The following is an 11,441-nucleotide window of genomic DNA, read 5'->3' on the forward strand; positions in this document are numbered from 1 at the left end:
CTATTCACTTGCAAGTCAACTGACCTGTTAACACTTATCTAGCAAACACTTACCATAGGTACACTATTTGCCAGGAATTGTGTTCTATTCATGGGACCTAAGCAAATAACATAAATCCTTATAAAGTACAAACTCATTTTGTTCAGGGGAGGAAGAAATCATGACCAGTGAAGGAGACGCAAGTAAAACAATTCTAACAATACAGTATAATAAATGCCATGATAAATGCATATATAAGTGATTTTAATTATACCTAAAAAGACCAGGGAAAGCCTAACCAAAGTGATACTGAGGCGAGTTTCCTCATAAGGAACTCATTTAATAGAGAAGCGGATGCCTGGGGATTGAGACTAAGCGTAGGTTGAAGGGTAGTAAAAAGAGAGAGTGAGATATATATACACCTTATCATTTCTATATGACTTCTCTATTATTAATACAGAAAGAGAAAAGCAGAGAAAATAAAATGAGAAGGGAAAGCAAAAAAACTTACTTCTTATGCTACGTCAGGTGTAAAGTAATCCTGCCAAAAATACATGACCTAAATTCTTAAAGCTCTTTGTGCTGTTTTGGGGCAAGTTATGCTCAGAGACTGGGACTGTCTTTGCCAATATTTTATTGAACACGGTTCACTGCGGGAATTATAATAATTTCACAAGCCAGTAGCATACAGGGTAATGTCCCTCAATGAGCCAATAAAGAAATAACACAGTCCGAACCAATGACAGATTAATGACACTATTGTTCCAGGCAAAGGGAGATGAAAGGAAGAATGTCCATATTTAGTTGAGGTGTACCTTTGTACCAGTTGGTTCTCTGGAGAGACGGCTTAACCAAACCAGAGCTGAGATCCAGCTGCCATTACAAAAACTAAAGTCCCTTGTTGCTAGGGGACCAGGCTGCCCGTGTTGTGGGCAAGAGGCCACTGCTCAGTGTTCACCACTGCAGAGCAAATATTCACCTTGCCCAGGCAGGAGCTAATGTCCCTAGGTCTTCAGCAAGCTATTTATAGCAACAAAACGTCACCTTGCCCAGATCAAACGCTCTGGGATAGACCTCACAAACTCTGGGTATTTACAGCTTTTCAGTAACCCCAGATGTTGATGACTATATCCTGACACATCAATTTCACTTTTATATCCAAACAACTTTACTTATAAAAACAATTTCATTCTTAGATCAAAACAACTTCACTCAAAAACAATTTCCTCGGGCCTCCCTGGTGGCGCAGTGGTTGAGAGTCCGCCTGCCGATGCAGGGGATACGGGTTCGTGCCCCGGTCCGGGAGGATCCCATATGCCGCGGAGCGGCTGGGCCCGTGAGCCATGGCCGCTGAGCCTGCGCATCCGGAGCCTGTGCTCCGCAACGGGAGGGGCCACAACAGTGAGAGGCCCGCATACCGCAAAAAAAAAAAAAAAAAAAAAAAAAAATTTCCTCCTTGTCATGAACAAGTGGATTTGAAGTCATCAAACCACTACTCAGCATTCACAATGGCTTTCCAATTGTTCTTAGAAAATAATGCAAATGATTCACCTAGAACCCAGACCTCTAGCTGCACCTCATTCCCCTCTCCCCTGTGGCTTGACTTCAGTTTCACTGACCTCAATGTCTCTCAGACAGGACAGGTCTGTTCCTGCCACAGACATCTGCCTCAGCAGATCCTCTGTCTGGGACCCCATCTCTAAACCTCAAGGGCCTGGCCCTTCTTTGTCACTCTGGTTCAGTTTAAGTCACCTCCTTAAGGAGGCCTTCACTGACCATCCAATCCTATGGGACCCCTGTCCCTAGACCATCCTGGTCTTCTCTGTGTGTATATTTTTGTATTGACCATCTTTTAAATTATAGTTAATTTACAATGTTGTGGTAGTTTCAGGTGTACAGCAAAGTGATTCCATTATAGTATATATATATATGTGTGTGTGTGTGTGTGTGTATACATATATATTCTTTTTCAGATTCTTTTCTATTATAGGTTATTATAAGATCTTGAATATAGTTCTCTATGCTATACAGTAGCTCCCTGTTGTTTATCTATTTTATATATAGTAGTGTGTATCTGTTAATCCCAAACTCCTAATTTATCCCTCCCCCACCTTTCCCCTTTGGTAACCATAAGTTTGTTTTCTATGTCTGTGAGATATTTCTGTTTTGTAAATAAGTTCATTTGTGTTGCTTTTTAGATTCCACATGTAAGTGATATCATATATTTGTCTTTTTCTGTCTGACTTACTTCACTTATTTTGATAATCTCTAGGTGCATCCATGTTGCTGCAAATGGCATTATTTCATTCTTTTTTATGGTTGAGTAATATTCCATATATATGTATATATAATCATATCTTCTTTGTATATACAGACCATCCATTCTAATGCCTGCAAAACACCTTGTGCTACCTGACATTTTCATACTCACTTATTTGTTTGTCCAAAGACTTTCTCTATCAGAGTCATTTAAGTTAGTAAAAGAAGTTTATAAATCATTTTAACACTAAACATCATTACTTGGTTTGGGGGTGGTGTGAAATCATTTCATGTTGATGACAGTGACAGCTCCCATTAGCAGCAGTTCTCATTGTTAGCTTTTGAACAATTTAAGAAATAAAATATCAATAAAAGCTAACAAATATTTCAAAATCTACTGTCCATGGGGAGGGGGAGTATAATATGCTGTCTTTAGCCATGAAAAGTTTGAGAACCACTGAACTGAAATATTTCTAGCACTGTTTTTAGAAACTGATTCAAAAGAAACTGACTACAGCTAGCTTTTCATGTGAATGAATTAACTGGTTAGAAAGAGATGTGTGTTATCCATGATTTAAACCTGCTTGTAAGTAAGAAGAGTGAAACAGGAGCTGTGTTGATGAGGGAGTACTCATGATGACATTTATATGATTTTTATTTTTGTTCAAGAAGTGCATATCAGAACCAGCCTAATTGTTGATCAATGGATGAATGGATAAAGAATATGTGATACATATATACAATGGACTATTACTCAGCCATAAAAAAGAATGAAATAATGTCATTTGCAGCAACATGGATAGACCTAGAGATTGTCATACTTAGTGGAGTAAGTCAGACAGAGAAAGACAAATATATGATATCACTTACATGTGAAATCTAAAAAAATGATACAAATGAACTTATTTACAAAACAGAAGTAGATCCACACATGTAGAAAACAAATTTATGGTTACCAAGGGGGAAAGGTTGGGGGAGGAATAAATTGGGAGATTGGGATTGACATATATACACTACTTAAAATAAAACAGATAATTAATTAGTACCTACTGTATAGCACAGGGAGCTCTACTCAATACTCCGTAATGGCTTATATGGGAACAGAATCTTAAAAAGAGGGGATATATGTACACGAATAACTGATTCACTTTGCTGGACACCTGAAACTAACACAACATTGTAAATCAACTATACTCCAATAAAAATTATCATTTTATTTTTTTTGTGGTACGCGGGCCTCTCACTGTTGTGGCCTCTCCCGTTGTGGAGCACAGGCTCCGGATGCTCAGGCTCAGTGGCCATGGCTCATGGGCCCAGCTGCTCCACGGCATGTAGGATTCTCCCGGACCAGGGCACAAACCCGTGTCCCCTGCATCGGCAGGCAGACTCTCAACCACTACGCCACCAGGGAAGCCCTAAAAATTAATTTTTTAAAAAATGTACATATTTATAGTACACAAGTCAAAGGCTCAGTATGAAAAAAAACATTGCCTGCCACCTCATTCTCTTCTACCACCCGAAATTCCTGCTTTTCTACAGGCAACAAATTTCAACTAGCTCAGCCTTTTATTTTGATCTTTACCTTATATTTTGAAATAACTTGCTTATAATTCTATTTCTTGATTTCTGAATTTTATTTTAAAATAGATCTTTATTGGAGTATAATTGCTTCACAATACTGTGTTAGTTTCTGCTGTACAACAAAGTGAATCATCTATACGTATACATATATCCCCATATCCCCTCCTTCATGTGCCTCCCTCCCACCCTCCCTATCCCCCCACTCTGGGTCATCACAAAGCACTGAGCTGATCTCCCTGTGCTATGCAGCTGCTTCCCACTAGCTATCTATTTTACATTTGGTAATGTATATATGTCCATGCTACATACCTATTGGCTTCGTCTTGTGGAAATGTGGTTTGATCTTATGTAGGTTCCCCACTCACACATACACACCCACCGTCAGTTTCTGCCATTTCCTGGTTAATTAGGTCATCATTCTTAGTTACATCAGTATTCACTTTTCACCTTATGATGAGTATATAATTTTTTTTTTTTTTTTGCAGTACGCGGGCCTCTCACTGTTGTGGCCTCTCCCATTGCAGAGCACAGGTTCCGGACGCGCAGGCTCAGCAGCCATGGCTCACGGGCCCAGCCGCTCCGCGGCACGTGGGATCTTCCCAGACCGGGGCACGAACCCGTGTCCCCTGCATCAGCAGGCGGACTCCCAACCACTGCGCCACCAGGGAAGCCCAAGTATATAAATATTATTCCTGTTGAGCCATGGAGTTTAATGCAATTGTTTGTTTTTCTTGTCCATCTTTTTCCCTTCACTCAATACTAATTCAGTCCATACTTTGCTCATCTTTCCTAGAATCATACATCTCCCCTCTACAAGCTCAAACCATCAGGTATTTTGGGTGTTTCATTCTCTTGAAGAAAGCCCACTAGAGCCGTCTATTCTGCTCAAATCTGGACCACTTGCTCTCTAGGCCACCTGCACAGCCATTGTCCTGGAATCTCCCTTCATTGTGTATCCTGTGGTTTCCCTTACATATTCTGTTCCCATGTTAGAGTCTCTATCTCCTGGATACCAAGGCATCCCATCTCTCAATTCTGTTAGATCTCTCAGAGACTCTCTGAGATAAGGTATACAGTAGGTTACTTTTTGAAGCTTCCATGTGTGACAAGGTCTCTCCTCCTCCCTATTCGCTGACTGGTAGTTTGAGTGGATATAGAATCCTACGTTCGAATTTTCCTTCAGACTGTGGAAGCATCACTTAACCATGCCCTCCTGGCAGTACTGCAGTCAGAAGTCACCTGCATTTTGATACATAACCCCTTATCACATGGGATTTGTTTTCTTTCTCTCCCTCTGGGAAGCACTTATAAGTTTCTCCTTTTCTCTGGGTCTAAAACCTCATGCATCTTACTTAGCTCAGACCTTTCTCCATCCAGGGTCCTTGGTAGCTATTGGGCTCCTTTACTTTCAAAACTAATATCCTTCCATTCTGGAACATTTTTTTAAATTAATTTTTATTGGAGTATAGCTGCTTTACAATGTTGTGTTAGTTTCTGCTGTACAGTAATTGAATCAGTTATACATATACATATATCCCCTCTCTTTTGGATTTCCTTCCCATTTAGGTCACCACAGAGCACTGAGTAGAGTTCCCTGTGCTATACAGTAGGTTCTCATTAGTTATCTATTTTATACATAGCAGTGTATATGTGTCAATCCCAATCTCCCAATTCCTCCCACTTCTCCTTCCCCTCTTGGTATCCGTAAGTTTGTTCTCTACGTCTGTGTCTCTATTTCTGCTTTGCAAATAAGATCATCTGTACCATTTTTCTAGATTCCACATATAAGTGATATTATATATTTGTTTTTCTCTTTCTGACTTACTTCACTCTGTATGACAGTTTCTAGGTCTATCCACGTCTCTGCAAGTGGCACTATTTCATTCCTTTTTAGGGCTGAGTAATACTCCACTGTATATATGGAACATTTTAAAATCATTTCTTGGATAATTTCCTCCCTTCCATATTCTCTGGTCTGCCTCTCTAGAACTTTTTTGTTCATTTTGTACTACTCAGAATGTTCCTCTAACTTTCTTATCTCTTTTCTCCTATTTTTCATTCCTTTGCCTTTCTGTACTAATTTTTGGAATATTGCTTCAACTGTATTTTCCTATCCTTTTACTGAATTTTCATTTCAGCTGTCATAACTTTTAACTTCCAAGAACTCTCTGTTATCTGAATGTAATTTTTTTTCTTGTTTTTGTTTCACAAATGCAGTGTTTTCTCCTATCTCCCTTAAACGTTAATGTCAGGGTTTTGTTTGTGTGTTTTTGAGATTTTCTTCTCCCTGCAGTGACAATATTTCTTTCAAACTCCTTTTTTTCCCCATGTTTTCTTTTTCCTAAATTTGGAAAGACTGGGAAGCTCAGTTATATACCCAGGAAGTGCAACAGCCAGGATTTGCAACCAGACTGTGTGATTTCAAAGCTGGCACCTCTCCTATGTACCCTATTATACATAATCATTGAAAACTCAATACAAAAATTTATTAACTAATCAAAATGGAATCAAAATTTAATAACTAATTAAAATTGCCTCTGTGACTGAAATACATTGCCATATTTTAGAGATCACCAAGCTTAAATTTATAAACTAAAAGGTTAAATCTATAAATTAAAAGCATATAGGAAAGTTCACATTGTTACAGGTAGAAATTATATTAATATAATATTTGCCTTTATCCACTATGTGTAGGGGACTATGCTAAACACTCAGCAACATTATCTTCTTTAATCATAAAAGCAGCAGTGTTTTTAAAACAGAGGAATGAAAACTTAGAAAAGTTAAATAAACTGACCACAATTACACATTTGTGAAAATCAGGCTTGGAAACAAGGTCTATCACACTGCTCATTCCCCACCATTGTACACGTTACCTCCCCAAAGAGTCCAGGTTGGTTGACCAAAGGCCAGGGACTCTATATTTCATCATTAATTTACCGTGACCATTCACACTTCATGGAATCTATCACGACATAGCTTCTCTCCTCTCTACAAGTAGAAAGTTGGGAAGGTGGTCTCAGCCAGGTTCACCAAGGAGCAGACCCACACATCTGGAACCACAGCCAACTTTGGTCCTCACACATCATCAACCTGTCCTGTAAACAAACAAACGACTTCAAATTGCAAGGCAAAGAAATTCTAGAATCAAACTCAACAGGGGTCTCAATTTGACCTAACATCCTTAGATACCCTATTAAATGAAATTGGAGGTTGCCTTGGAGGCCACAGAAAGCAGGATCTGGGACCTACAATGGGGCCTAAACTGACACAAAGTTGGTTAGAAATAGTGCATTAGTGAAAGATCTGTTTTTGTCTTTATAAGAGAATCTTAAATAAAAGAGCAAGAGAATAATGTTTGACAAAGAGAAGGTTTTCTAAAGGTTTTTTTGGCTTATTTATTTAGGAAAGGCCAAAAACATTTTAAAGACTTCCTCACTATATGAAGATAATATGTGAAAAATGAACATCATAAGAAGTTTTCCAAAAACAAATACACAGTTTCATTTTTGGTACGGAGGTAATGAGAAATAAATATTGTAGGCATGGAAGATGTCGAAGTATTATAGAGGTACCAGAATATAATGAGAAAAGTGTCTGGAATACCAGGACAATGAGATGAATGACTGGCATTTGAAAAGTTTCATTGTTTTGAAAAATAAATCCTGACTTGCAAGAAGATGGGGTGTGAGTGGAGGCACACTTGTTCCCATGTCCTTGCTCTTATATCCATAAGATCATTGTTAAAAACACTTAAAAACAGTCCATGTGAGCAAAAGGATTAAACACCTTCTAGATTCCAGTATGAATCTCTACCATCCCAAATATTTCTGGAAAAAGATAAAGAGACAGTACTAACAGCCACCCTGAAATTCAGACCCTGACGAAAAAAGACCTCCTTCCAGAAGGCAGGTTGCTGCCACAGGCCTAGAAATTGGCCTCATAAGTTGTCTAAACCATGCTGCAGGGCTCTCTGTTGCTTCCATGGGAACGCGGGCCCAAGGCCTGTGAGGAAGCAATTGGATTAATACACGGTCTGAGCACGGAATCGTGCTGCAGTCACTGGTGCAAGGGGAGCCCGAGAGAGTTACTGTCAAGTTCATATGAGATAGAAATAGATCTGCAAACAAGTGGAATGCCTGAGCACAGGCCCAAGGAATGTAAATGGAGATTACAAAAGCAGGGATGACTCAGGCTACCATTTTACCAAACTCCAAATCCAGCCTCCTTCCACCTGCCTTAATAGCAACTCTTGACCAAGTTAGGACCAGAAGCCCAGTTACATTCCTGTTTGGACACATATTACATGGGCCCAGCGTAGTCAAATGACTCAGTCTCCCCAGACAGGAGGAAGCACCACCATCTGTCCAGTGGGAGGTTTATTACAGTTTACGTAGACTTCTAACCATGACATCTACCACCAAACCTGCTTCCATGGTGAGGACTGTGGATGACAGAGCTCAGAATGCCACCTCTAATGACCTCAATTTTGTTATGCTACAAGCAATCCACCAGATCTTCTCAGAACTGACTGGGTTTTGGGGGGAAAGGCGCAATTCTGTGACTCTCCTTTCTTGTGATTTAATAGCACCATGACTGTGATAAGCATTTCATTGGAAGATGTAGGACTACCAAAGTTTAACTTCGCTAATGTCTCCTTTGCTTAAAGATAAAAATCCCAGTGTTCCCTTGAGTTCAAAGGACTGAGAAAGTAAGTTTCATAAAAACTCCATTGAAAAACTGTGTGCTTAGAAGGCTCTGAGAGGTACTTCCTTGGCAGTCCAGTGGTTAAGACTCCTGGCTTCCACTGCAGGGGGCTTGGGTTCCATCCCTGGTCAGGGAACTAAGATTCCGCATGCGGTACAGCGCTGCCAAAAAATAAAATAAAATAAAATAACAGAAGGTACTGTGCCTCAGACTTAGTGGTTATAAGAGCAGATATTAAATGCAGAATCCCAGGCTTTGTCTCCAGAGATTCTGGTTCGGTAGATCTGGGGTGGGATGTCATTGTTTAATAATTTCCCTAGGTGTTCCTGATACAAGATGATTCAAGACCCCTGCATGAGAAACCCTGCAGGCTACTGGAAAAACAGCTGTGCCCTGGACGCATGAAAACCTAACAATTAGACTGTAATGTTCCTATATGTGGTCCTTCCACGATCACTGAGAAATTCACAAAGCAGCGACATGGAACTTGTTATATACTCTGTTCCAGGAAGATATGAATTATCCCTTTTCTTTTTGCACTACAGAGAAGTATCTTCTCAACACGTACTAGGATCTGTTTTCTGAAAATACAATTGGTGGCTTTTATTTAATAGTCACACTATATTGTAATTACATAACTCATGAAAATGACCTGAGAGCTTTAGGAAGCATGATGATGAAAAAGTAAATTATATCCATTTGATGTTTTCAGCGTTTTCTATGTTCTATTTCCCATCCTATCTTGGAGTTGAACTTGGTAGCTAGGTCTTTGAACTGCAAAGGAAATCCTGGTTAGAAGCTGGAGCCTTCAGTGTCATCACTAATGGCTACTGTTATCATTGCTGATGTGAACCTATGAACTACTAAACCAGGCTTGACTTAATTCGTATTAATCAAGATGTCAGATACAGGCACTTACCCTATCTCCCAGTTGACTTATAGGTCTCCTATTTTCTTCCCTTATAAAAGGTGCCATCATATCAGTTGAAAATTGAACTGTGGCTTAAAGTCAAGTGGTTAAATCAATTAAAGCTATCCTTAGATGTTTAAGAAAGCAATGCTCAACTTATCACCTAGAAACTAGTATATCAGAGGAGAAAAGCTAACACTGCCAGAGGAATCCGTGAGGGACCGTGTTAAAGGCAAACAGAAGAGGGCAGGAAAGAGGGTGAAAGATGTGGACAAGTAATAGAAGGTAAAAGAACAGAAGAAAGCGAGAGCTAGCTTAGTGACTCAGGAAGACACAGTGCATGATAGTAGCTGTTCAACATATTTTGTGGGATTTAAAAATCCATGGAATTTCTTACGGCTCTGATCAAGTCGCTTATATTCTATATGGCCCCATTTCCACCCTATGTGAGATGCTGATGCTATTGCACAAGAGTTATGATCGAAATAACCTGGGGTATATTTTATACCCACACACTCGCAGATGCAACCAAGAAGATAGGCGCTTGACTCTTTCAACAGAATTTTTACAAGGAGGCAAACTGAAAGGGGATCTGATGGTAGACTATAGAAATTATATTACTATCCCAAAAGAAATTTAAGTTTTGTTACTTTCTGTTTCCTTTATTCTACCTTTGTTTCCAATGAGCCTAACACATGCATAATCAGTAGAAGCTGTATTTCTCACTTTTCTCACCTCATAAGGCGGGATGATAGGACAGAAAGCACAAAAGTGGCACTGAAACAACAGTAAATTTTTGATAGAGCAAAAAAATTTCGTTGTCTTATTTCTGAAAACACTTTTAAATACAGATGGAGTGAAAAGCCAATTTACCATGAATCCAAAAGCTTAAGTTTCAGGGTCCCTCACTTGCCATTTTAGAGAGTAATGAAAATGGTAGTGTGAAGTTTATACTAACGATAATGATTCAAATAATAAATAAATAACAGTGATCAAGGGATTACTATGTGTCAGGCACTCAGCTAACTACTTCATGTGCATGATCTAATCAAATCTAATCAAAGAAAATCACACTGGAATATAAGAAGACAAATGCCACGACACTGTCAAAGATTAGTTGTGTCTTGGTTCTCCGTCTATCACAGATGTCAATCAATCAATTCGTAGATCACAAGCAGCTTGAAGGCAGTATGGTATCTTATTCATCTCTGTAATTTTCATAGTACCTAGAAGTATTAAGCTGTTGATCAACTAAATGATTGAATTATTTTATGTAATTTTGCTGTCTACCCGCTGACAATACTGGTGGCTGTGGAATACAAGGGATTAAAAAAGATTCCTTAATTTCAACGTGTGTGTGTGTGTGTGCAAAAAGGATAATTTAACAACTGGAAAAAAATAGCTGTAGGCAAGTAAAAAGCAAACCAAATACATCTCATCTTAATCTTATTGTATACAGGACATTTTGGCTAAAAGAAAAAAGGAGACTGAAGTCAGTAATAATCTTTACCCCCAGAAAAGGGCATGGCCATGTTTTTTTTAACCAGGCCTCTGCTATGGCATGGGGTAGGCGGGACCAAGTCACTCTAATCCATTGTTGAGATGGTTCTGGACTTTGTGGTAGCCTTAGGTCCAGTTTACCACTGGTTTCATCTCTTCTGCAGGACCTCTTGTGAGCACTAGGGAGACACTGAGACCTCCCTCTGCTTTAGTCAGAGGCTCAGTCCTCAGCTTTCCAAACTGTGTGATGTTCATCTCCATCTGTCTGCCTTGTGCCAGCCTTCAGTGGGCTGCTGCTATGGACTCGAGAAAGCCTGGTGTACCAGACAGGACAGGGTGGGACACCCTTTCAACCCTGGGCCCTGTCCCAATCTTTGGCACTCAGCAAAAGCCCTGGGGGAAAGAGATGACAGGGGAGTGTGGACTCACTTTGTGACAAGGCTTTCTGGAGTTCTAATCCATCGCACCAGCCCACAGGCGGCTTTTAAAAGTCCATTCAATGTTG

Source organism: Mesoplodon bidens (assembly GCF_964165515.1).
Source record: "Mesoplodon bidens genome assembly, chromosome: 6".
Lineage (NCBI taxonomy): Eukaryota > Metazoa > Chordata > Mammalia > Artiodactyla > Ziphiidae > Mesoplodon > Mesoplodon bidens.